Source organism: Neopsephotus bourkii, unplaced genomic scaffold (assembly GCF_033783945.1).
Source record: "Neopsephotus bourkii isolate Nb327-2 ecotype Australia unplaced genomic scaffold, CSIRO-AGI_Nbou_v1 NB_272, whole genome shotgun sequence".
NCBI classification, from domain to species: domain Eukaryota; kingdom Metazoa; phylum Chordata; class Aves; order Psittaciformes; family Psittacidae; genus Neopsephotus; species Neopsephotus bourkii.
Window position 1 is genome coordinate 2,168,470 of NW_026900781.1, and position 27,928 is coordinate 2,196,397.

General features: G+C 39.2%; 1 long non-coding RNA gene across 3 annotated transcripts in view; it reads right to left on the reverse strand.

Annotated features, from left to right (window-relative positions):
• Positions 1-1,728: 1,728 nt before the first annotated feature.
• Positions 1,729-27,928, reverse strand: part of LOC133208483 (uncharacterized) — a 35,958-nt gene continuing 9,758 nt past the window's right edge. The window contains exon 3 of one of the 3 annotated variants that reach the window (XR_009724379.1): positions 1,729-1,903. This is a non-coding gene — a long non-coding RNA (uncharacterized LOC133208483). Of the gene's footprint in view, positions 1,904-18,176; positions 18,310-24,941; positions 25,919-27,928 lie in introns of those variants that run through there. The other 2 variants (XR_009724380.1, XR_009724378.1) reach the window with 2 other exon arrangements.

Genomic DNA, 27,928 nt, shown 5'->3' on the forward strand with positions numbered 1-27,928 from the left:
CTGAGCGGTTATAGGTGGGAGCAGAAGGGAAGCTGGTGTCCTCTGTTGTCTCTCTCCACTTGGTGAATACCTTCCCAGAGCCTGTCCTGTCACTGCTGCTCCCTGCTTAAACATTAACAGTTTGAAATGAAGTGCCCATAAATGTGATTTACCCCATGGGCCTGCAGTTCATTACATGGGCATTGCAGTCTTTTGCAGATATGCAAATGCCTCATATGTTTGGATGTCCTTTGGAAAACATCCATACCCTGTGTAGCAAGAGAACCAGGTCAAATGATTGCAGGAAGCCTGTACCTGACCTGAGTGCTCATGGTCTGCACTATGATAGTTGGTGGGTGAGACCTGAGAATGCCATGGTTTCCAGCCTCCTTTGCTTTGTTTCCACAGGAATCAAAACCCAGGCTCTTAGGGCAGCAAAAGGACTGATGCAAAACTACCCTTCCTAAAGACACTGTGAGGCACAGGCCCTCTCGTTTTGTGACAAAGCTTAGCCCCCCTCCTAATAATTTTTTAAAACTGTAAACCCTTCCCCAAGATATTAGACAATGACTCATGTAGGACCTCAGTATAACCACCCTTACTCTTATCAAAAGCAGCTAAAGATACATCTTCCAATAAAGCAAAGTCCATTTTTCCTCTATCTGTACCACAGATCTCACATAGGTCTTCCCTTTCATGGTTTCTGCTAAAAGTTGAAAGCCTTTTCTGTACAAAAGCAATGACAAAAGTTGCATTTGACCAAAACCCTGATGTAGGCAGGTTTTCTTAGAGACAGGGGATTTGGTTAAATGCACAAAAGCAACTGTGCAAAGCAACCAGTACAATACTGTGTATCAAGAGTAATTAAAAGCCTTCATTAAAAATGTGACAACCAAACCATTTTATATTAGACAGAGAAACCCCTATCGACATTTGAAAATAATGAATAAACAGAATGCCAATTCACAAACATTTGCTATTTAGACTTTGATGCATACTCTTAGCTCTAAAATCTGCTCCTGGATACACACAGGAAACTCCTATTGAAGTCAGTTGGAGTTGTTTATGTGTAGTTGGCAGCAAATTTTGGCCCTCAGACATTTTTTAGTGTTTATTTAAGAGAGAACAGGCTAGCATAACCCCCAGTTTAACCCTCTGGTTGAAGGCATTGCTCTCAATAGATTCAAACGTCATGGCTATGGACCATTATCTTAGAAAGACCATACTAATTCTTACACAGATTTGGTAAAAGTGGCAAAGTATTTGCTAAATTTACTTGTATAGGAATTTACTGCTGATATAGACAGATAAGCTAGAATGGGATGAATTTTTCCTCCCTGTTATTGCATAATCTGATCTCTAGTATTAGGCAAAACACAATATAATTGTTATGGCAGCCTTTATGATCCCCTGTCATAAATGACACTGTCATACATGTAGCAGAGGCATAGTATCTCATTTATGACAGAACAGCTCAAATAAGGATGAGGTAGGTGTTGGAGTAGGTGAAGCAGCTCTAGAACTGATGCAGATGTGCAACGAGTGCATTTTCTGTACATCTTCCAGATTTCTTTTCCTTAAGGATTCTCCTTAGATCCCATCTCTGCCGTTTGCTTTCCATCTTCCTAGCCCAGCTCCTTTCCCTTCTCTTGCAACCAGGTGGGTACACCAGTGACAAAGGAGTTAGTGGTGGTTGGATGACATGCCTTTTGCTCTTGGCTCTGCTGCTCACTCCACTGCACGCACAGAGCAGAGCCAGGGAATGGCAGGGCTGCCTCAGAGTGACAAGTGACTCTCCTGAGCAATGTGTAACACTAGAGCTCCAGGATTTTGGGCACAGGTCTGCTCCATGGAAAGCTTTTCCTCTTGGTGTAACTGGATGTTGCATCCATCCTGACTGACAGCTAAAAAGCAATGGCAGTGCCTGCAGATTGGAAGGATGCTTGATTATTAACTGTAAAAGATCAAAATAATGCAGCAGGTAGAAAAAGAGTTGCAGTCCTATATTTACATGGGAGCAAGGAGGCCAGCCAACAGTGGGTGGTGTTTAGTTCTGCCTGTCCTTTGTGTTCCTCTCACTTGCAGTGGTGCTTAGGTTTTTCCACCTTGAGTACATTTAGTATTACACGTTTTCCTTTACACTTCCTGCTGCTGCATTTCCAGTGAACACAAGAGCATTGTGCTTGGCAGAGTGAAAAGCTAGGAAACCAGCTGGATAGTTTTGTGCACAATCAGCAATTGTCACTTTTCCTTATGAAGCAATAGGGATTTTCCCATCCAGGAAACCCAGAGGCATTTTTTTTTTTTCTGTGTTTGTAAGCCTTAGTTTAACGAAGCCTCCCACGTCTGATATTTGATGTTGATGAGCCATAACCAGTGCAAGCATATGTACATGGTTCACAGCTTGCCTGAACATCAGTGAAGTGCAAAGTGATACAGCACTTGGAGCACTGTTGGATGTGAAAACACCAAACAGAAAGTGAGGGCTACTTCATGTTTGCTTCTGTGGCAGCCCCTGAGTGCTTTTCCTACTTCAGGTACAGCCCAAGGTTTTACACAAGCAAGGGAATAATGATTTGCTCACTAAAATTAGTGTTGTGATTGTAATGGAAACAGTTATTACCATTTTTTATAAATGGTTTTAACGTCAGCCTCATTTTTAGGGATGAAAAGGAGCTCTGCTTCTCTCTATGTGTCATCCTAAATATTGAGTTTATTTTAGATAATTCTGTGGTGTAAAATCATATCACTTTCCTTACAGTACTTCCATTGGTGTTAATTGCTATACACTTATAGTAACCCCCAAAATACAATTTAAATGCTCATTTTTTATGCTTTCATCTAATTTTTAATTCCTGCATTTTAGCAAGTACTAGCCAACAATAGTTTTGCCATTAGATTTAACAGTTAAATTTACAGTTTTAAACCATTTTTATGACATCCAGCTGCATCAAGGTGACAAGTCTACTGGTAAAACAACAATTTAAGTGCATTTACAGTCAAAAACATTTTTTGTCACTCCTAAATTGACAAATTTCAATTGCTCCTTATTGTTAAAAACAATTTTTAAAATTACACAGTGAGAGCATAACAGTCTCTGTCACTGTGTAATTAAGTCCCTTGAACTGTTTGCTATATATAGAAATACTGTATTATAAAGTGTTAGTTACCATAAAAAGAAACACAAAACAATTACATTTATAGTGAAAACCATTAAACTGATTTACAGCAAAACAGTTAATTCACTGTGTTTGTGCATAAAACTGCTACTAATGTGACACAAAGCGTAGTTTTCATTTTGAACTCTGCAAACAGGAAAAATATAAACAGGAAGATACAATAAAGCTAATGAACATCTGAAATGCTTATATTCAATAAATGGCTTTATATTCAGAAAATACTTCTTCTGGAGAGACAGTTTGCAGGTTTCCAGTACAGTGCAATTCTTTGGTGTAATGAGAAATTTGGAAAAGAATTAAGAAGGACCTGACACTTCCTTTAAGAGTCCAGATTAATTGTAGGCTGAAATACATCTCTATTTCCAACTTAATTTCAAGAATATTCCAGTGTTTTGCGGATCTTAGTCTCTTGAGTGTAGAAGGTAGGTGGCATATATCAGTGTTAAATACATTTACTATCATCGTGTTTTATTTTTTTACGATGTCTTCCTTTTTAGCTAGTAATGAATATGTACATTTCTCAGCATTAATCCTATTGCCCATTTTTAGGTGTCACTATTAGATATACAGGTGTTATTTCAAGGTTCAGTTGAAATGTAAATAATTTATTTTCCATTTTATCCATCTTCAATATACTGTAATAACCCAGTACCTATTTGCCAGTTTGCCTATACTGTATACACAGAAACAAAACAAAGCAATATGGCATATAAATTTTAATCATGACAAAATGAAAATGAGTGTAATGGAACAAAAATAATACTATATCTTAGCAAAGGAAAACCATACTTCCCTTCACCACAAGTTTTTGTCTTCTGCTAGACACCTTCATCCCATAGTAATCCATTAGACAATACATCAGCAGCATCTTTTTGGAAAATTTTTTACTTAGAAGGAGAGACTCCTAAACCTTGTTGGTAAAATCAAGCCCTTGTTACAGTCGAGGGGAAAGACACCTTTAATTTAGTGTGTCCCAGAGTGATTCGAAACTGTTATGTTCCTGAAATGCACTATTTTGTAGCTGCTCTTCTATTAATTAAAAAAGTGTATGAACGTGAATTGGTGGGTGACTGTACATTTTTTTTTAACAGACATTTTGCCCATTGGTCACAGTGATTATGACTTTCTTCCTTACAAGAAGGAAAAGGAATGTTCCCCTTCTCTAATCAGAATATAGTAGGACTCGATATTTGCAGCCACAGTAGCTGAAGACCTGATATTGAGATGATAGAATAATGTGCAAGAAGTAAATACTTGGCTGCTTTTATGCAAACATTGAGGGGCATTGAAGAGGTATTACCAGAGTACTTACTTTCTAACTTTAAAGGGGCACTTTAATTTTTAAAGCATTTGCTCGCTATAAACTGAACTTGCAGAAGACAATCCAAATAATTCACCAGAATGAGAGAAAAACCTTGATGATATACTTGTTTCCTTTTCAGTTTCATATCTGGCATTGTTTTACCTGCATAACAATAGATGCCAATTAATAAATCTGATTAAAGACCACCCTGTAGATGCAACATCTGCTTGCGAATCACTGGTATAAAGAGCACGAATGAGGAGGGAAAAAAATATCAGGATTCTGTCCTCCACTGGTAACGTATATAACAAACTGTTGAGCACAAGGCACAGGCATGCTGGCAGTTATCAGCTCTTTCTCAAACAGCAAAGATACAGACTGCCCACTGCTCTGGGCTGCTGCTGTCCTACAGGAAATTTGAGACAAAGGTGAGTGATTCATTTGGAATCCGGATATTTCTCAACAAAACCTTCGATACTCTAGGACAGAAAGGGCAATTATGAGGAGAGTGATAGGGGTTAACGAGACCAATACTCCAGCCCATCTACTTTGGCAATGTCCAGTTTTCAAAACCCGAGTACCATTATGCTCGATTGTTCTAAGGAAAACAGGTTGTGGTGAATGTTGACTTTTTGTTATCAGCCATTTTCCCTTAAGTATGAGACAGGTTATATATGCTGTGTTTAGTATATCATGATCATTAATAAATTAAGCTAGTTAAAAGTGTCTATACAAAGATGGGAAGAAAAATACTATGCTCAATTAAAAGATTAAACCCCACAGAAAATGCAAATGAATTTTACTAGCTCTGGAACCACGCTGCATTCAGAATTTTAACAAAAATGAAATTAAGTAATTTCACCTCCTTTAAAACACTGACTAGCAGTAATATAAAACCAATACGAAAAAGAGTATGTTGGCCTCAGCTTAGATTGTGCCTATTTTAAAGGGTAAAAATTAATAATGATGCATGAGACATGGTCAATCTTATTCCGTAAATCATCTGCTACAGACATCTGATTGCAACTCAGTGAACAATATAGCCTGTTTCTCCGACATTGTTTACGTTCAAACTATAATTTAAACAATATTTTAATTTTTAGCAAAAGCAGGACAATCCCCTGATAATTATTTTTTTGGAAAATGCATTTTTCACATAGTCTCATTTTTAAGGTATGAATCAGTCACTGGCTTAAATGAGGAATGTAGTTCTAATAATGTAACTTAAAATCACTGTCTCTAGATATGTCAAGTATGGAAAGGGTTACATTTCAGCAGGCTCTGTCATATCAACTAATGAGCCTTTTCATGCCTTCTTAGGTCTTATTTTACGATAAAATTTTAAACTAGAAATCACTGTGACAAGTTAATGACCTCAAGTTTAATGTTTAAACCGGGATGTTACTTAGGTCACAGCATGAATGAAAACAAAAATCTTTTTATAAACTTCCTCGCTTTCAGTGCATGCAGCCTTCCCATTCTGTCCCTCTGTGGGTGTCAACTGGTCCTTGGCAGTAGAAGACATGTTCTTGCATTCTCGGACTCCATGGTTGTCACCTATAGTGAGCACAACACTTAATACAGTACAGCAGTGCCGAGTTCTTCAAAAGTTACCCAGATTTGTTGATATGCTGCCCTGACAGACTTGTGGACTCACTCATTAGTTACACAGTAAAAAATTATAATCCTTTCAAGCACTACAAATGCCAGCTCCAACAGAAGCACAAGAGCTTCGAAGTGGATCAAACTAACTTTTCTGGTTCCTGGTATCGCTCACAAAATTCCTGATCTGTGTATGTATGAATAAGCACAAAACTGAAAGACACAAGACTAAACAAAAGAATTTTACCTTTTGGTTTCAGTGAGGGAAAAAAAAAAGGTGGCTGAAAAGCTAAAGTCTATCCCATGCGGACCAAAAATCCAGAGTCTCAGAGCCCCGTGAATGCAGAGTTTTTTACCTGAATGCCTAGCTTTCTTTTGAATGTGTTTTTTAAATGGTAATTTTGATGAAACAAGGAGTTTTTCTCTCCCTAATATTTGAATTCTGCAAGAATGCCATAGGTTTAAAATGAGATTGATGACCAGTCTTTTTCTTTTTTTTTAGTACAAGTTGGAGCATCAGTGACATGGTATCCTCTTCAGATACTGGTGTGTTTATTAGCATTGGCTCATGCTGTTGTGCCTTGGAAGATATCTCCCCATGCTCTCTGAGCTGTAGCTGTTAGCTGCTGACCCTTGGCTGGGAATGCCTGGTAGACCAAGAGGCAGCCCTGAAGCCCTGCACATGTCCTCTCACTGAATCCGTGTGAATGGAGGAAGTAGGGAAAGGGGTCTGCACAGCATCACTTCTGAGAAATCACTTCCTCCCACGCTTTCCGAGCCTGAGCACAAACGAGGGGGATGCTCCAGTCACACCGATTTCTACACGTCAATGCCTTTTCCTTTACCCATGCTGACTAGCTCCTTTTTGATCTTCGTGCATTTTACTTGCAATCTAATATGTCACATAATATTAACAGACTTAATTAACTGAAGGAGTAGATCCTGCTCTCATTCAAGTCAAGAGGAATTTGGCTTTGAGTGGAAAGGGGAGGGCTAGGATGAGGTAGGGTCAGAGGTCACCCAGCTTAAAGAAATTTATCTAGGCTCACTTTAAAAACCACATAAATCTTTCTCTCTTTGCGTTGCGGATAGACAGCTAGAGGAAGTGAAAAGCATGGCAAACGATTTGCAGACAGCTTGTCGTTTGGAGGCAAAGTTAAAAGAGCGGAAGCCCCCTATTGTAAGGTTTTTCCCGTTGCCATCACTCTTTGTTTTTCTCTTCGCCTGTAGGGTGTAGAAGTGAGAAAAAACAGCCCATATTCACACTAAGATTATTGCAAATGTGCAGAGTTCAGAGACGCACAGAGATGCCATTCAGTGAGGACCCTCTTGGCTTGCATATCACAATCATGCAATGGGATGCTCATTCATCACATACCCCAAATCAGGTGTCTGCAGTTCATGTGCCAAGTGCCCATAACAAGGGTGCACCTACATTTCAGAGAAGTTATTGTGGCAGGTATATCCCCACTACCATCATCAGAGAAGGTACAGGTTGTATCAACACTCCACTCCCATCATGTGGATGGAAGCGCAACTGCCACAAAAGGAGACAACCTACCTTTTTATGATACAACAGATGCACATTTGGCCAAATAAAGAAGGGGGAAAACCACACATCCCTAAAGGCTACAGTACAGAATAAGCTTCTGAAAATGTTGCCTTGTACAGAATCTAGTTCATCGTGGAGGAAAAAAAAACATGTGGAGCACTGTCCAGCAATCTGGATCCAGCCTTCAGGCTGGGGGGTGGCCACTCTTGGAGCTATAGTCATAGTTCCATAATTACCATCCACTCTTGATCAGCTATAATCACAGAATCAGAGAATCGTATAATAGTTAGGGTTGGAAAGGACCTTAAGATCATCTAGTCCCAACCCCCCTGCCATGGACAGGGACACCTCACACTAAACCATGCCACCAAAAGCTCTGTCTAATCTGGCCTTGAACACCGTCAGGGATGGAGCATTCACAGCCTCCCTGGGCAACCCATTCCAGTTCTTCACCACCCTCACAGTAAAGAATTTCTCCCTTATATCCAATATAAGCTTCCTTTGTTTAAGTTTTAACCCATTACCCCTTGTCCTATCACTACAGTGCCTAATGAAGAGTCTGTCCCCAGCATCCCTATATGCCCCCTTCAGATACTGGAAGGCTGCTATGAGGTCTCCATGCAGCCTTCTCTTCTCCAGGCTGAACAGCCCCAACTTTCTCACACTATCTTCATACCAGCCCCCGATCATCCTTGTGGCTCTTCTCTGGACTTGTTCCAACAGATCCATGTCCTTTTTATGTTGAGGACACCAGAACTGCACACAGTACTCCAAGTGAGGTCTCACGAGAGCAGAATAAAGGGGCAGGATCACCTCCTTCGACCTGCTGGCCATGCTCCTTTTGATGCAGCCCAGGATACAGTTGGCTTTCTGGGCTGCAAGAGCACACTGCCAGCTCATGTTAAGTTAACACATCAACACTCCCAAGTCCTCCACAGGGCTGCTCTGGATCTCTTTTCTGCCCAACCTGCAGCTGTGGCTGGGATTGCTCTGACCCAGGTGTAGGACCTTGCACTTGGCTTGGTTGAACTTCACGAGGTTGTCATCAGCCCACCTCACAAGCATGTCAGGATCCCTCTGGATGGCATTCCTTCCCTCCAGCGTATCAACTGAACCACACAGCTTGGTGTCATCGGCAAACTTGCTGAGGGCGCACTCAATCCCACTGTCCATGTCAGCGACAAAGATGTTGAACAAGACCGGTCCCAACACCGATCCCTGAGGGACACCACTCGTTACTGGTCTCCAGCTGGACATTGAGTCATTGACTGCAACTCTTTGTGTGCAGCCATCCAGCCAGTTGTTTATGCAACGAGCAGTCCACCTGTCAAATTGATATCACTTCAGTTTAGAGACGTGGATGTTGTGTGGAACAGTGTTGAACACTTTACACAAGTCCAGGTAGATGATGTCAACTGCCTTACCCCTGTCCATCAGTTCCACAGCCCCATCATAGAAGGCCACCAAATTGGTCAGGCAGGATTTCCCCTTGGTGAAGCCATGCTGGCTGTCACCAAGCACCTTGTTGTTTTTCATGTGCCTTAGCATGCCTTCCAGGAGAATCTGCTCCAAGATTTTGCTGGGCACAGAGGTGAGACTGACTGGTCTTTAATTCCCCGGGTCATCCATTTTCCCCTTCTTGAAAATGGGGGTTATATTTCCCTTTTTCCAGTTGGCGGGCACTTCACCTGACTGCCATGATTTTTCAAATATGATGGACAAGGGCTTAGCAACTTCATTTGCCAGCTCCTTCAGGACCTGCGGATGGATTTCATCAAGTCCCATGGACTTGTGTACGCTCAGGTTCTTAAGATGATCTTGAACCAGGTCCTCTCCTACAGTGGGCCCAAGGTCTTCATTCTCACAGTCCCTGCATCTGCCTTCCAAAATGTTAGAAAAAACAAAAATGGTAATAATTGATATCTGAAAGAGAAAGGATGAAGGACTGATGAAAATGCATCTGTTTATCCACACAATCTGCTATCACAGCACAGGGCTGCTTAGCTTATATTCAAAGACAGAAATGTCATAGGAAAGGGTGATCCTTTTGTTCTTTCTCCTGTACTCCCTGCACATTTCAAAGTGTATGCAGTTTGTGGAGGAGAACATTTATTATTTATATAATAATATAACGTTTGGTATTTATATAATTGTTTTTATTTATTCCTGAAAAATCTGTCATATTTTGCTTCCACATCTACCAGCTTTCCAATGATAGAAAGCCAGAATGCAGCAGCAGCAGCAAAGAAAAAGCCCATGATGTGAATGCAGAGGACCTTCATCTATTGAGGATTTATGAGTATGTAGTATTTGGCATTTTAAGAATCCTTTGTCACACTATTCATAGACAAACAGACACTTGAGAGATGAAAGTTAAAAAATATATGAAAAGACCTGATTTTTTGCTCCAGGCTGTTTTGTGAATGCTGTTTAATTTACACCTGTTTAGTGATTTATTTAACAGCTGTGGCTACTGTGATAATATGGAATAACTACAGAAATTTAAACAAAATTTTATCTTGTGGATATCCATGGATACCCTCATTTTGAAACAGCAAGAGCACCCAACTTACTATGGCACTAATACTATGATGATTAGGATAAGACTACTCGAACTTCATCCCTTTGATTCTGGCTTTATGATTAGACTAGTGTGCCTAGTGTAGCCCCTTTTCTGAAACACTTTCCTATTTGCACAAAGTGTATTTATAACTATGGGCATTTGGCAGTGCTGGTGGTCAAGGAACTGTGGAAACTGCTGCTGCCTGTGAAATTTTTCTTCAGAATTTTTTGTTACTTAAAAAAGTTTCAGCCTTGTCACATGTTTTCAAGGCCATTGTAGGACAGCATCAGTAGGTACTTCTCAAGTCTGCCAGGGGAAGATGCTGGTTACTGTAAAAGGGAAATGTTTCCTTGATGTGGGAGTGATGTGGAGGGGTGAGGAAGCTAAGGGTCATGGTTTAGCACTAAAATTGCTGCCAGGCTTACAATGGCAAGTACTAAGGTACTCCTGGGTATGATATAGGTGACTGTTTTTTTTTCTGACAGGATGTCTATGATATAATTACGCTTTCTTGACATTAGGTCCTTTATTTATGGGAGGTTTTTGCTTTCTCTAATTTAACTAGCAGTTTTTTTCCTAAAAATCATTGACAATTTTTAAAGGAAAGACTAAGTAACCTAAAAGTAAAATCTCTTTCACCAGGGAGAGTGAGTGGCTCATGTGCTATTTCTCCATTTTCTGCCACTACATGTTTTCTGCTTTGTTCACTAAAAGACCAGGGTGGTGGAGCCAAGAAAAGACAAAAGTCCAACCCAAACAGAAAAAAGGAAATTCTTACTTATTTTTTTTCCCCTGAAAGTACATATTGAAACATACAACCTTTTTGTATCTTGGAAAGAATATACTATATTTTGTCAATACACATTTATGAAGGAAAATAACTAACTAGGTTTATCCTTATTCTGGTAGATTCAGCTCTGAGCCAGCAGCAACACATTCTAAAATAATAACTGTTGCCACTATTTAGGTTTAGCAAGCATTCAAAATACTATAAAACCCAACTCCTTTTATTTGTTCATTGAAACTTGGGCCTTTTATCTCATTGGTATATCCTCTGGAGCTGAGATTAGGAAGAACAATCCCACTGCAGATCTGACACAAGGGAAGAATTGCCTGTGTAATGAGAGTACCACAGCACTGGCGGGCAACGCCCAAGGTCTGCAATTTTACTTTTAAATTATTTGAAAGATTTGTATTATATGCTTTGTAGTACAGGAAAAGTAAAATTTCATCAGCTTCAGTATATATATAGTTGCTCTAATTTCTTGAATTTGCTTTCTACTCTTTTGTTTCCTTTCTCTGCATCAAATTGTTCGATCAGCTGTTACGAGATTTGAACTCTTAGTTTTTAAAGCAACAAGTATTTCAGCCCATATTTGTTGAACAGCAACTCAGCTTGTTCACAACATATATGATGAAATACATTTCTCTTCCAAAATGCAACCAGGCTACTTAGAAGAAGAATAAACAGGAGCCTAAAATCAAGGGCAGAAGCTCAGAATATGCTTGTAACATCAACGGCATTTGAACTGTCCCACCTGACAATGTAGGGTCCACTGCTGTTACAGAAATACAACACAAAACACTCCCAAACTGGCAGGAGGGTGCTTCTGAGATAACTGTGAGCTGCTGGTAAAAGTAGTCCTGTTTTTCCTCAGCAGAGACATAACTCCTAACCCATGCATATGTGGTAAGAGCATATGGCAGAAATTTTGCAGGTGAAGTGGGCCAGAACTGTAAATGTAAAGCAGAAAAAGGAAGACTGTCTCTCTCACCTTTCAGGAACAATGGCACTTTTGTCATTTTCCACATGCCCTAAATAGACTGGATCCAGTAGCTTTGAATTCATGACATTCCTTCTCACACCACTCTCCAGCTCATAATAAGGCAGTAGCTCAGCAGTCTTTTTTCTTATTTTTCCCTTTTTTTTTACTTTTTTTTTTTTTTTTTAAATTGGCTAGGAAGGCAGGCAAGCTTTACAACCAAAACAATCAATTTCAAGCTGCTGAACCCAATCAGGCTGGTTTGAGAGTGACCCTTTAAATTGAGTGTGAAATTGGGAGATGGAGCTCCCCTTTCCTACTCCAGATCTGGTGGAGAAACCATCACTTCCTTTTGTAAGTGGGTGCATTAATAGTTGTGCTGTTCTTGCAGACATTATGTGCTAACAAAACTATGTGTGCCTGGTTCTGTAGCAGGTTACAGGGGAAAAACAAAGCAAAGGCCATCTGGCTCCACCAGTTTGTATGTATAATGTCCAGATACTAATGCTTAATGCACTTGTAAACGTAAGTTGTCTCCCTCTCAGGGTCTGATTTTAATTTGGGTAATATTCCCGTTAATAATAACATCTAATTACAACATCCATTAAAAGTTAGTAACATTAATTTAACAGGGAGAAAATCTAATAGAGTTCTTAGAGCGGTATTGGCATTTTTCCATTAAATTAATGTTACAAACTTTTAAAAGGATGTCTTAAAGAGGCATCGTTAGTGGTGGGAATATTAAACAAATTAAACTCAGGCCTTTAATATGAGGTGGGAGCCTATTTATGAATCCAAGCAAAGGTGTCTGCTGTGCCTTTCAACCCATTTAAAATGTTTGACAGGAAGCATAAGGTTGTGCAAAATTTGCAGTACCTAAGTTTCCTTCTAGTAAAGGCTCAAGTGAATGACCATTTTTTTTACAGTATCTCTTTTGCTGGCCGTGTGGTCCACACATTCCTTGCTTGGCTGCTGCTGTTTTGTCTTATCAACAACGATGTTATGGCCTATTAATTTTCCTCCTTTTGGTTGTTTAGGGCTTTTTTTTTTGTTTAAAGAGGGTGGTCATGAAACCAAAGGATTAATAGTTCCTCTTACTGCTAGGCAGAGGTCTGGATAGTTTTGAAATAGACTCATGGGCTTGGCTGAAGAGGGACAAATTGTATCAGGGATGTAGAGGTTTTGAAATGCATGTAGTTGTCTAAATCCAGACCTCATCTGCAATAAGACAGCGTATACATTTTAAACATGAGCTTGTTCAGTTGGCCAATCTGAACTGTAAAGAGATTAATTTTTTAAAGATTTTTTTTGGTTTACGAGCTGACTATAGGCAGAACATTTTATAATGCGAACACTGGATTACACAGATTATATTCCCATTGGGGTGAACGCAAAAGGAAGAGGTACATATGAGAGAAGTTAGTCAGATTCTCAATGTAATACTGGAAGATGACAAGCAAGGGACTCGTACAACACAAGCTTCTAGGACAGTCTATTATGAAATATTTTAATACAAATAAAAAAAAGATTAATAAAGGAACAGCGACAGAGAAATGAACAGAGCAGTGCAGCGTGGTCAGACTCGTCAAGCTTTAGTAATGCGTATTCTCAAAGTTTTAGCCAGCACTTTGCTGCTCCAAGGTCTTCTAAGCAGACATCACCTAATACACCATATTCAGAGTACCTGGAATAGATACCAGGATAGGACCTAGGCACGAGCAGCTTGTGTTTGACATGTCTGGGCTTGTGCAGCCCTCTGACTATGTATTGTTAGAGACTTATTAAATCCCTACGTAGAGCGGTCTGACGTAGTGTTAGAAACAGAAATAGGCATGCATTCAACCCTACAAATCTTCACAAAGCATTGTATTCATTAGGCAAAAGGCTAAATTTGTCTGTGAATTGTTTTATGCTTACCCTGATATATGGGCATCCTTCTCTCATTTGCATGTTTGCCTGCAACACCAGATTTCAGCCTGTGATATCCAGCTTTTGGGCAAACCATATGGACTCATTCCTGTCTCCTGTTTGGGCACCAGAAACATTTTCTCATAGTGCAGTGTGCAACTAATGAAGTAGTAAGGGAAATATAGATTAACAAATAGTTTGTAATCTTGTTGAATTATGCATGCTGGCTGCCCCCTGACCAAAATCTACTAGCTATTAGCTCTCTCTGACCTAGTGTAGGCAGGATAGTATGATCCTTTCCCAGTTTTGGGCTGTGTTGACCCCATAGCCAGGATATCGTACCATTCTCCTCAGCCTTCGGGGCTCATTGGCACTACCTAATGGTATGTGTGCATTTTGGCCTTTTCCAGGCAGATGCAGTGTGATCTCCTGCCTACCCCCTGAGCTGGCACAAACAACTTTCCTGGGGGATCGCACATATTGCCTTGGACACCCAGCCCTTAAGGAGCACACGTAGCTTTGCATCCCCATCCTGAAGGCATTTTGATTATGAAACCCAGCCAACAAACACAAAAAGACAAGAAGAAACCCACAGCCACCTAACACTCTTGACTTCAGTGTTTATGACAAATAAACACTTGGAGGTGGGAGAGCTCCCTACAATTTGAATGGCTACTCCTGTGAGTATGTTGTCTCAGTCAGCAAAAACATTTGACTAGTTCTAATAATTATTATTATTATTTTTATTAGATTCAAAATAGTTCTTATTTACTGATTTTTCTGATCTTATTATTCAAGACCATCAAAATAATAATAATAATAATAATAATAAAATAATCCAGGAAAAATCATGTTTTGATTCTGGTTTGTAAACTGAATGACAAATTGTAACAAGTAAGCTTGCACAATGAGTGTGGTGTTCTTTGGTTTGGTTTTGGTTTTGTTTTTTTTTTTTTATTCTTTTTAAAAATCCTTTGGTATCTATTTACTCACACTTTTGAGCTGAGATGAGAAAAGTGGTTTTACATTACCCAAATGCTGAAATACTCAGTGTCCAAGTAGTTTAGTGACACTGTTTGGAAGAGGAAAAAAGCCTAATATGCCATTAAGCAGATTGGCTTTCCTCTTTTGTTCCACAATAAGCTGCCGCTAGTTGGGAAAATATACAGCCATTTGTATCATCCTACAGCCAGAAATATAAGCAGCAATAATATAGTGTAAATTTATAACTAATACAAGGTTACAAGCAGACTGTAGAGACGTATGTTACCTAAAGCAATTAGATTATTATTGTAGTGGTACTAGAACAAAATCATTTACAATGTTAAAGTTTTTTTAACTAAGACCACCTTACTTCCAAGCTTTCTCTTAATACTCCTTAATATATTCTATTTAGAATATATTAGTTAAACTAAATAATCAGGTGAGTTTTATGCTACTAATTTTAAATACTCAAGACTAAAAACGAAAATCATGTAGAGCCATTGTAAGGGCTGTTGTTTGCTTTTATACTTCCCCCTGTTATATCCAGACATTAGCTAAAAATTATTCATCAAAGGGTACCTCTATGTACATGTTTACATACCTTCACATATGGCTTCAACATGCCTGTGAGACATAAAGAATAACGGATAAAATCCCTGAGAGCAAACAGTAAACAACCTACGATACTGTCCTCCCTAACACACGTTTTTTCACAACGAAGTAAAGGCATTCTTACAGCACCTCCACAACAGGGATTGGTTCAATCAATAGGGATAAGCTACTGTTAATTAGTCTGATCTACTTTAATAACTTTATTCAGAAGGAAGGACGGGGGGGGGGAGAGGCTAGGGGAAACTTCCCTGCTGTCAGTATTATACCCGTTAGAGGGGCCTTATATCAGCAATTCAGTGGGAGGAAGTCATGTGGAAGCATTTCTGTATTGTTCCCATGAGCATTCATCTCCTAATTTGCATTAAACTAGTAGGGAGTCGACACTGGTTTGGGTCCATACCTGTAAATCTTCTATTATGAGATGAAAGTATTAAAGAGTGGCACTCAGACAAACTTGCTTCCTCCCCAGGTTGAACAAAAGCAATCTCTAATGCAAATAAGATTAGCTGCAGTATTTTTTTTTTTTTTGGGGGGGGGGGGGAGGGTGCTTTTGTCATGTTTTTATTTTTAAACTGGGAACTTGTGTTATGCAAGATCATACATCAACCTTTGCTGTCTACCTAAAGACTTCAGTCAACTTTTGCCAAAAGAAGTCCTGAAACCACCAAAGCACCCCTTCTCAAGGCCTCCTCCCCCCCCCAGCCCCAGTCCTGCAGCAACCAACATGTGTTAGAGGAAGAAATGCAAAGCAGCAATGCCACAAACATTTCCAAGGGATATATTCTCCAGTTGTGTAACTCAGTGCCATATTGATTTCCAGAGGAAATGTCTTGACATTTACTTGACATGCAGTGATGGCCCAAAATGTTCCCCTGTTAGGAAAGTTTTTAGTTTTCATGGCTGGATTTATACCTGTATATTTCTCAGAAACAGAATCAGTCAGAACAAAGCAATTAATCTTTTTCTTTGTATTTCTTGTGGTGCTATCTCCATATGTGTTTGTGCATTTTCTATCTCTCCATCTATCTATAATTATACAACTAGAGCTTGGCTTCGAGGGCATTAGCAGTAAACTGTTGTTCAAAGGAGATTGCAGATTGCTTGGAGCAGGGAACTGTCTTCTTAATTAGTCTGGAAAACATCACACACACTTATGGCACTATAGCAATAATAAATAATAATAAAAATAGTTCCTGAGAGGGGGTTCATATTGCCCAAAGGCAAAGGCTGGGCAGCTGTTGGGTAGTTGATGGTTCCCAGCAGTAAATACAAGTGGATAAAGAATCGTTTCCAGGAGGGATCTTGTCAAGCTGCAGATTCCTTCCCAGCCTGATACCTGACAGTACATCTACTTCAGGTATATTCACTGGAGATATTTTCTCTGATAGGATATAAAGTTCACTCTGCTTTTAAATGACAAGGTAAGAAGTGAGAAGTAATAAGCAACTTCCCAGGCTGAGCCAAGCAGCCTGCTGCAGAAGTGTCCTTGGTCTGACCTTTATAGGCTTCTTTCATTTTTTCTTTTTTTTTTTTCTTTCTTTTTTCTCTGTTTAAGGGAGAAGGAGTGCAAAGGCGATCCAGCGAGGCTCCTCTTAGAACCAGCAATATAGTGACAGCCTTTGGAAACAGCTGTGCAAGGAGACTGACAGATTCATCAGGTACGGTGTGGCTCTACTGCAGGTCTGCCTCACTGAAATGGTTTAAGCTTTTTTACAGCTGCTTAACCTAGGGAAGAAAGGGAGGGGGCAGAGAGAGGCTGGGAATTTCAGTCTCAGAGGCAGCAAGCCTCAGCTCCTCTCTCCCGTGAGAATACTCCTAGAGTCCGATCTGTTTTGTAATGCAAGAGATAGCCTGCCTATTAAGGGCAAACAAAGGCTATAGAGAAAAAAAAAAAAAAAAAGGAGAAAAAATAACCTGGCTGAATACAGCTTATTTGGTGGAATTTACACATTTCTGTAAATGAGTTAAATTGCTGGATACTGGTGAGGTATCTCAGCAAAACCCATTCACTGGAAACCAGCAACAAACATAAACTTAGAACCAAATCCTGCAGATCTTATTTAGTGGCTACTTAGACAAAGCTCTTAGCAACTTAAGTGGAAGTTTTACAAGAGTAAAAATGATTATATTTGGTTCATGAGACAGTAAAGCCCACATCCAAATATATCTTCACAGTTTCTTCGTTATTCTGTTTCTACCTGGAAGTATTCCATAGGCACTTTTGAAATAAATTGTTTTATTTTTCAACTGAGGTAAATTCATGTAGGATCCCTTAGACCACTGCATCCATACTTGACAAACTTTGCAATTTAGGTGAAGCTTGGTGTCCATGGGTTGAGATAGCAAATATTCCTTTAGCTTTAGCAAGGGCCTGAATTTTACTCTATTTCTGAAGTAGATTTGAGGAATGACTGGTTAGTGTCTGAAGTAAGCAGAGCAGGAAAGGTTGCAGTGAGCTTTATTCTGGTCCTCTGATGCTACAAGGCTCTGATGTTGGTGGCACAGAAAAGAACAGGTTTTGACAGCTCCAAGTTACCTCTCTAATATTTCCCAGACTATTGCTTACATTGCCTTTTGTCTATGGCACAAGACCATGCACCCTAGATACAAACTTTTATTCACCTTTGATTTAGAGACATTATTGGTCATCTGCTGTTTGCATGAATTCAAGCAAGAATTTTACCCAAAGTAAGCATAAGCTTGACCCACCTGCATATTTGCCTGCCTGTCAGAGTCCACAGTTTGTTTCCCAGTGTGCTGCTGCAATGCTTCATGGCCAGGTGGAACTGACCAGACCCAATCTTCTTGATGATCTTCACAAGCTACCATGACCAGTACCTGTAACCAAAATACTGGAAGGCACACTGTGGTGAGGAGTACACAGGGCTTTGTGCTTTGGTTCTTTTTTTTTTTTCTTTTCCTTTTGCTTACATACCTTTACTGTTGTTTTTCACCCACGTACATCTCTTGCCCAATGTTATGGGAACTACAGAGCCTTTATGGCAGATGAAAATTACCTTTTGGGTCCAAATGCAAGTTCATTTTCTGTGGCTCAACAGTAATTAAGATTTATCTCATGGTATTTTTCCTACTATTATTGACCAGCCACAAGAACTTTCAAGTACATGTGCTCAAATTCACATTTCACCCGTTCACTTTTTTCCCTTCATCTGTATCTTAATTGCTGCAGCTGCTTGTACAAGTCAAAAGCTCATAACCAATATAAAGAATATAAGAATATAAACACTTTCAAGAGTCCACAGTTATTCTCCTGGAAGATGTCAGCTTAGATCCATTTCTAATCAAAAAAGGAAAAAGATACATTATTTTAACAGCCAAGATATGGAGGATGTAAAGTGCACTCAAAGAAATAAGAGACTATTTCAGTAAGCAGTACATCCTGCAAAGAGTATGATTATCCTCACTGAAAAGTTTTTAACTATTGTACAAGAAATGAAACAAGTGGCTGAAGAGATTAAAGCCTGGGACAGAGGTAAAGGTTTCTTAAACTCTGGCTTTCTTGATGTGGTAAATTTTTTTCAAGTGAGATTAATCATTGGTCATAAGACCTTTAGCTAAGCAGTTTGTGTCTATTTGAAGGTAAAACTACAAAGCTGCAGAACCCCATCTCTTGTATACAAAACTCTAGAAAAAATGCAAGAAATGAGATGTAAAAATGTGAGGCATGCCATTTGTTCAAGCTGCTATAGACTGCTAAAGGCTGAATTCTAACAATGAAATCTAGATCAAGAGTAGCTGTACTACACACAACTAAACCAGTAATTAATAGTTATCATGCTTATTATTTTGACTGTAGCCTTTCTGTACAGAAAACTCTAATTGTTTATCTGTGCTTATATTAAGAAAGCAAAAGTCCTGTCAGTCTCTCTGCCATTGTTAAGGAATCATTTCTGACAGCAGTTTCTGTAGGGTGTTTTAGGAGGTAAATGTTACCTTGACAAGAAATTGATTTTCTAGTATAATACTAATAATAATTCTATCAGATACTGTAATTAAAGTCATAAAAGCAATAAATATATTACCAGCAAAGAGAAGCCAGCAGCCTGACTGAAGACTGAGGTAGAGATTTTTGCTATTTTAGTACTCGATAATGCATTTATAAAATAAGCACTGTATTTGAATAACAGATGGACAGATACAGGGAACCACCAAGCTAGACCTACAGAGTTCAGAGAGCTAAATCAAGGCAAACTAAGATGCTTGGCAACTGCATTGTAAGATTCAGTGTACTCAGAGCTCCTTTACTGAAGAATAACTCCTTCTTTGTCTGGAGAGTAAAAAAGAAAACAGAGCAGCAAAACAGATTTCTGAATCAATATTAGAAATCAGTGCTATGGGTATGATAAAAAGCTAAAATGCTAGATACTTGTTATCAATATCCTATACTTGGTGTTTATATTTTATTTTCCAAACTGCCAGATAATTTTTCCCCATTTGCTGAAAAATCAAAACCATAACAAGTCCTCCACCTTGCCTCAAATATTACATATTTTACACATGCTATGAACTGACCACTCCATATTTTAATGTTTTGTCTTTCAAAAGAAAGGGAATAGGGGTTACATAAATCAGATAAACATTTATTGTCTTTTATATTGAAAATTATGCCCTACTATTATTTGCTTTTAAGTACAAATCCTTTTAAAATTGAGATGAAGGCTTCCCAGTTGACATCAGTCAACTGAGACTGATTTTTGCCAGAAATAATAGCAAATGTGGCGAATTTTGTAACAGTCATTAGTATTTTCCTTCTTCTATAGGAGTGTAAAGACTGGAGTGTTCTGTGTAGTGGTCTCAGAAAGATCATTAAGGACAAGGGATGATATAAACAGTCATCTAAAAGCATGGCAAATCAATCATAATTAACACTTTGAGGTACTTCCTGCACACAAAGCCATTGAAGGAAAAGGTCATTGAAGGGGATCACTGGACAATGTGCAGATATGGGGGCAAACAAGTTTCTTCACTCCAGTTCTCCTTTTTGGTTGATCAGTTCCTGCCCCTGCTTTCAGCACCACCTGATGCTGGAGCATATCAGGGTCCTGCTGGGAAGGAAGCAGGACAGGGCAGGGGTGACAGTGAGCTACACAGAACTACAACCGTGATCTACAAAAGCCATTCTGAAGCTAAGTGGAAAGTCCAAGGAGAAAGTTGTGATTTAGAGACAATCTGTAAAGTATTTAGGCACACAAGGTGAGAGATGTAGGCATTTATTGACCTCCAAAATCTACCGTCTTGAAGCATCTACAGAAGGCACCTCAGCTAGATTTTTACTTAATTCACCTGTTAATAATATTACTTGAAACAGAAAGAAGTGCAGGACAAAGAAATGAATTCCTCTTTGTCATACATTGTGTAGTGACAGTTATTTAATTAAAGAAGAAAAACTCAACACCCCTTCTCTTCTCTCAGACCTGGTACAGCAAGTATTAGACAAGAATGTCTTCCGGCCTAAGCCCTGTAGTGAAATGCCCATTTTGTGCATTATCTTGGGTCTCACAAGACAGGGAAATGTGCACATACCTAGAGCTGTCAAGAGCTAGGTATGCCCAGAAACAGACCCTTTAACACACAGTGTATGTTTTCTGCCATTCCCAAGGTCATACAGCAGTCAGACTGGATATGAGTGGAAGACGGAATGAAAAATAAATGTATCGTCACACAAAAAGTGCAAACCAAATTCCCGAAATCCAAATGTTTGAATACACTATGGGCCTTCATTACAGATCATCAATGAAGATTTATTGCAGGACTAAAACCACAGACTTGATCTATTAGATGAAATCAACAGTTTCCATGTAGATCAGACTTGAAAGTAAAGTACAGCACAGACAATGCCACAGAGATACTTTTAAAGTTGTGGTTACTGTAAGTCAGTTGTTTAAAACTTCTTTTACAGAATAAATTAATTAGTTTTTGAAATAGAACACTAAAACACAGAACATATAAGTGATGTGCTAGCATTACTAGTCACAGAAGACCAGGAACCTATTGCAGTAGATGTCCACCATAAGCTATTGACAACTAGTCTGTGTCTACTTCATCTTGAATTCCTGAATATTTTCATTCTAGTGACTGGTTTGGTAGTAACAGCACCTGAGCACACACACTTCACCCTCCTCAACTCAAACCCTGACTGGGACTAAACCCATGAGGATCCATATCTAAGTGGTGAACATAGAATCGTAGAATAGTTAGGATTGGAAAGGACCTTAAGATCATCAAGTTCCATTGAGCAGGGACACCTCCCACTAAGCCAAGTCACCCAAGGCTCTGTCCAACCTGGTCTTGAACACCACCAAGGATGAAGCATTCACAGCTTCATTGGGCAGCCCATTCCAGTTCCTGACCACCCTTACAGTAAAGAACTTCCTCCTTATATCCAATCTAAACTTCCCCTGTTTAAGTTTTAACCCATTAACCCTTGTCCTATCACTACAGTCCCTAATGAAGAGTCCCTCCCCAGCATCACTATATGCCCCCTTCAGATACTGGAAGGCTGCTATGAGGTCTCCACACAGGCTTCTCTTCTCCAGGCTGAACAGCCCCAACTTTCTCAGCTTATCTTCATATGGGAGGTGCTCCAGTCCCCTGATCATTCTCATGGCCCTCCTCTGGACTTGTTCCAACAGATCCATGTCCTTTTTATGTTGAGGACACCAGAACTGTACACAATACTCCAAGTGAGTTCTCACAAGAGCAGAGTAGAGGGGCAGGATCACCTCCTTTTACCTGCTGGTCATGCTCCTTTTGATGCAGCCCAGGTTATGGTTGGTTTTCTGGGCTGCGAGAGCACACTGAAGCCAGCTCATGTTCAGTTCCTTCTCTGCAGGGCTGCTCTGAATCTGTTCTCTGCCCAACCTGTGACTGTTCCTGATATTGCTCTGACCCAGGTGTAGGACCTTGTACTTGGCATGGTTAAACTTGATCCTCTCCTACAGTGGGCCCAACTTCTTCATTCTCACAGTCCCTGCATTCGCCCTTCAAGACTTGGGTGGTGTGGTCAGTGCACTTGCCAGTGAAGACTGAGGCAAAGAAGTCATTAAGAACCTCAGCCTTCTCCAAATCCAGGATAGCCAGTTCTCCTGAAAGCTTCTGGAGAGGGCCCACGTAGTCCCTAGTCTGTCTTTTATTTGCAATGTAACTATAGAATCCCTTCCTGTTATCCTTAACATCCCTAGCCAAGTTTAATTCTAACTGGGCCTTAGCTTTCCTAACCTGGTCCCTAGCTTCCCAGACAACATCCCCGTATTCTTCCCAGGCCGCCTGTCCTTGCTTCCACCTTTTATAAGCCTTTTTTTCCCTCTGAATTTTCCTCAGCAGCTCCTTATCCACCCATGGAGGTCTCCTGGCCCTCCTGCTGCACTTCCTTCTAGTTGGGATGAAACACTCCTGAGCTTGTAGCAGGTGATCCTTGAATATTAAGCAAGAGTCTTGGGCCCCCCTGCCCTCTAGTGCTATATCCCATGGAACCTTACTGAGCAGGTTCCTGAAGAGGCCAAAGTCTGCTCTCTTGAAGTCCAGGGCAATGAGCTCACTGCATGCTCTTCTCACTGTCCTGAGGATCTTGAACTTGACCATCTTATGATTGCATTACATTACAGGCATCCCTGCCTCTGTATCAGGACTGCTGGGCTTTCATCTTCATTTGTGAAAAAGCAGTGAGGTAAATAGTTGGGGTAGCTCTATTGGAGAAGAAAAGAATAGCTGTGCCAACAGAAAGCTGGAGTTTCCTCTTCACTAGACAGAGACTGTTGTGATGATGGCCATCATTACTTCATAACTAGATTTCCATGAACTAGTTCAGTGTTCTCAATCTAATCAAAATTTGCATTGAATATGATTAGTTTAAAATAGCTAAAGTAATAATGCAGTGTAGCAAATTAAAAAAAAAGAAGTGTTTGACACAAAAGAATTAACATTCTTCACATAACAGTTATCATACTGTATGCTTCTGATTCTGTGGGCACTTTCTTCTATGGCTTCACTTTGAACTCAATCACTCCGAGTGTATCTCACAAATGAAGCCTAGCTCTACTTAGAATCTGAACAAAAATTCATTTACGATGTAGCAAACTCAGTGCATGCATAACTGATTTAAATACTATTATGGGGGTGAAGCATAATTAATTTTAAAATCATATTTAAGTGTTTTTTAGTTTGTGATCTCCTGCCTCATTTAACATGAAGAGAACATCACTAAATCATTTACTTTGCACATAGGGGAGGCTTACTTTCTGCTCAAGTGTTTAGCATTTTTATTCCTTTTTGTTTTTTAAACCAGAAGATTTTCTACTGTTGCCATGATTACACTGTAAACTGTTTAAAAGCCCCTGTTCACAAAAGAATCCTGCAGAAATGCTGAAGCTCTGACTCACTTCAATTTAGCAGCTTTGTCAAATTTCTCTAGCTTGAAACACGATGAAGCAAATTAGTGACAAACATTGAGTATTCTGCTCTTATAAGGCCTATAAACATTTTGGTTTGTACGCATAACAGCAAATCTCAGGCAGCTGAAATAAATCCAGACAGAGAGTTTAAAGGGGCAAGTTTTCCAGAGATGAATGCAACAGATCATGGTGCATGATGGTCTCAGGTATGTGATGATGGTAGCATTACAACACAGACACATAAATGGAATTAACATCTGTAAACAAGTATGAGTTGAAAGGCTAAAATTACACAGATGAAATCTTAGCTTTCCTTTATTGGCCAGTGAGTACCATACTCAAGCATGAAGCATGGCACCACCCCACACTTAAGTGCTGATAGAAAGCATGTAAGTGTGTATATAACTCGCCATTTAAGCCAGTGTTCAACAGTGGTGGAATTAAAGTGCCAACATTAAGAAAGTTTTCTTAGCACAAGATAAGCTGTTTTCTGGTTTGGGTCCTCCAGTTACTCTTTTCCTAAGGTTAAAAAGCATGGGACAGATTAAAAGACACTTTACATAACCAGAAGTTGTCCGTTTTTCTTGTATTGTAGTTCAGATCTCTCAAAGTTTATAATGTATGATTGTTGTCATGAAAACATCACAATTTACCATCAGCACTGAAAACAGTGTACGACTTTCTCATACTTAGGGCAGACCCATTGGAACGAGAGCCCCACAGGGCACAGATTGTATCTTTTGATGTATAAAATTCCCACTCATTTTTTCAGTTCATTTTTTAGCACAGAAGACAAGATTTAACCCCTGAAAAAAACTGGAGTTTTTTTTTTTTTTTTTTTTTAACTTTACCGGAAATATTAAGGGCAATTCAGAATTACTGTCTTCAACTGGTAGTACAAAACTAGACATTCAAGATCTTCATGCATGTGCACAAATATCTGCTGGTTCAGGCAGTCCACTTTCTGCTGGCATATATTGCTTTGCACAACATATATGCAACACTGAGGAAACCTCTTTGTAAACAGTCATCAATAAACGCACCAAGCACATTACTATGGCTTTGGGGTTCCCTCCATGGTATTTCTCAAGAGCATTCACTGTAATTGTCCTATTCATCCTCTCTCTAAAAAAGAATGTGTAAATTAGAAGTGATATGGAGAATTTTAAATGTACTTTATGCTGCCTTGTCCTATGTCCCCCTCGTTTCATTCATTAAGTAGGTTTAGGCTCAGTATTTTGGTGCAACTGCCAAGAAGTCTTGCTGTTGCAGAAAGCAGAGACGATTCATGAGGTAGCCCTCTGTCCTTCCCACATGTCTGAATGACAGAGCTGCAGAAGTTTGCTATTTTCCAGATGAAATATAAGTTTAAAGAAGATTCATTCCCCAAACCCTTGCAGCATGCCTCACAGTGTTAATCCTGGTGTCCTGGCCAAACTCCAGCCTGGGTGATTACACTGTATGTGTTGAAATCCTCTCTGCAGTCTCAGTTGGTTATGTCACTCTTCCAGCTTCTAAAAACTATTGTGTAATGTTGTTAATGCATTTCACTGGAAGCAGTAAATTTCATTTGTGTTTAAAATATCCACCATATTTCTGGACAGCACATAACTGAAAAATTTTTCAGAATGTTATTTTATGCAGGTTGCATAGCACCTTTTCCATAGGCCTCCATGTTTATTCAGGCTAAGGCTACACGGCTGGTTGCAATACTGCATAGCCCTATTTAAGAAGCCTGCAGTCACCAGTGCTACCGTATCCTTATTTCTGCCCACTAGCTCCACTGCTCTGTTACATGGCACAGTAGCTGAGGGAATACATCTGCCCAAAGAGGTGATTTCCTCTTCTGTAGATTGTAAGTTGGTCAAGGACTGAGACAACAATTGTGCTGACACAGTTATGGGACTGATTAGATAGAGAATGCTTAAATCATCGTTGCCACAGGAGAAATGCTATATAACTTGGCATAAGCATACTAGTGCAGGAAAATGGGAAGAGTGGTACTCCAATGAGGGCATCTGTCAGAAGCGGTAGCTTTGCAGAAAGGGTGGATTTAAATCACCTGAGAAAATAATAAAACATTCACCATTTGAATGTCTCTAGATGTAGCCTTTTGCATGCAGGTTTTAAAGACAAAATACACCAACTGCGACAGAAAAGGGATCTTGCACTGATTGGAACAGCTCAAGTTACTGTCCCTCCTTGCTGTGATGTGGAGCAATAACAATGTGAAGCTGTTTTCTCTCCTTATAAGGGTAAGTTGTCTGGTGGCATATATTGTTCTAGAAAAATATATTATCTACCTAACATAATTCATAATTAAACTGAAGACACCATAGATGCTTGAAATAGTCAGCATTTGTTGACATTACAGGCTTGGACTGAATTCAGACCATGGAAATGAGAAAACCCATGTGAATGCCCTAGTGGTCTGTATTGAGTCAACGGCTTGCAGCTCAATGCATCAAACATAAGCTTTCTTTGCAAACCATCATAAGGTTTGGGCCCTTGGGCAATGACTACCTAAAGACAATTTTTTTTTTTGAACATCAGATGTCCACAAATACAAAGTCTAATTCAAACTCAATCTGTTATATTAGACTTCATTACAAGAATAATAAAATGTTATCCATCTCAGTAACTGCACTCAGAATTTTACAGTAGCAGAAGTTGCCTGCTTTGCAACACTGCATATTCTTGGGACACTTATATGTGAATTTACTACATCTTCCATAAGGTAATACCCTGACTTGGGATACTGTGTGAGGTTTTTATGTCAAAACATATTGGCACCTTTTTGCAATACATATAAATGTTAAATAGTCTCAAGAATTCATTCTGTGCTCATTCCTTTTCAGCTCAAGATGGATTATCCAAATTGATCATACCACAAACACACTCATTAAAAGAGTTCAACATTTATGATGCATCATGTCAAGCAAGGTCATGATTTAATGTAAGCTGATTCATCATAAATTAAGAAGCCAAGGAAAATAACTCCTGAAGGCCAAGGAAAGCATATATTAAAAAAATAGTCTGTAGTGGTCTACACAAAAAATCTATTGCTGTCCCACAGTATATGTGGATGTAAGTACAACTGTAAACTAGAAGTACATGTGGTACTTCAAAAGGGACACTTGCCAAAGCTGAAAGCAGCTTTAAGTAAAATAGAATGGGAAAGGAAACACAGATATGTAATGGTTGTATAACTAGAAACTGTTTAATTATGCAATACTCTTCAAACTGCACAGTAGTGTAATCATGCAGCAAATCTGCTTCATTTAAAATTATCCCATCAAAGAAAAGGTGAGAAAGTAACGTTTTAAAATACACTAGAAGAGCAAGAAAGAAAGTGAGGGAGTCAAACAGGAATGGCACTACAGCATTTATGCATTATGTAGGATACAACAATGGAATACACTTATAGAAAGTGATGGGAAGTTTCCCAATATGAGTGCAGAAAAGGCAGAATTCTACATTACAAATGTGTATGCTTCTGTTTTTTAAAAAAAGTAATGATAGCATAATATCTCATAAAACAAGGCAATACTTTCTCTTTTCCATTTTCTACATTTGTTAATGAGTTCTAACTAGAAGTAAATATTTTAAAGTTTGAGTTTCTACACAAATTTCATCCAAAAGCCTTATAAGAATTGTCTAAGGAACTACTAACATACCAGTAAATTTTGGCACACTTGGGAGCAAGATAATCTTACCAGATTTTAGAAAAGTAAACCTGGAAGGAAAGACAAAATACTGAAAAAGATCTGGAGATCATATTAGAGAACAGTTGCTCAAAACAGAAATATTCTCTGTTCAGCTGTATGATTCCTATAGTAAATGCAAATCCTCAATGTAAAATACTGAGAAAGGAGAAGTGGAGAAAGGTAGGCTTTAAACACAAGTAGGCAAGGGACATTACTTATGTTTTGGCAGGCCATTACCAGCATATTCTGCTAAATCCACTTCAAAAGTAGGCTGATCAATTTGAAAGGGTTCAGAAAAGAGTCATAAAAATGACTTAAGGTCTGGAAAACAAATTCAGGCTATTCCACACAGATTTTAAACAAGA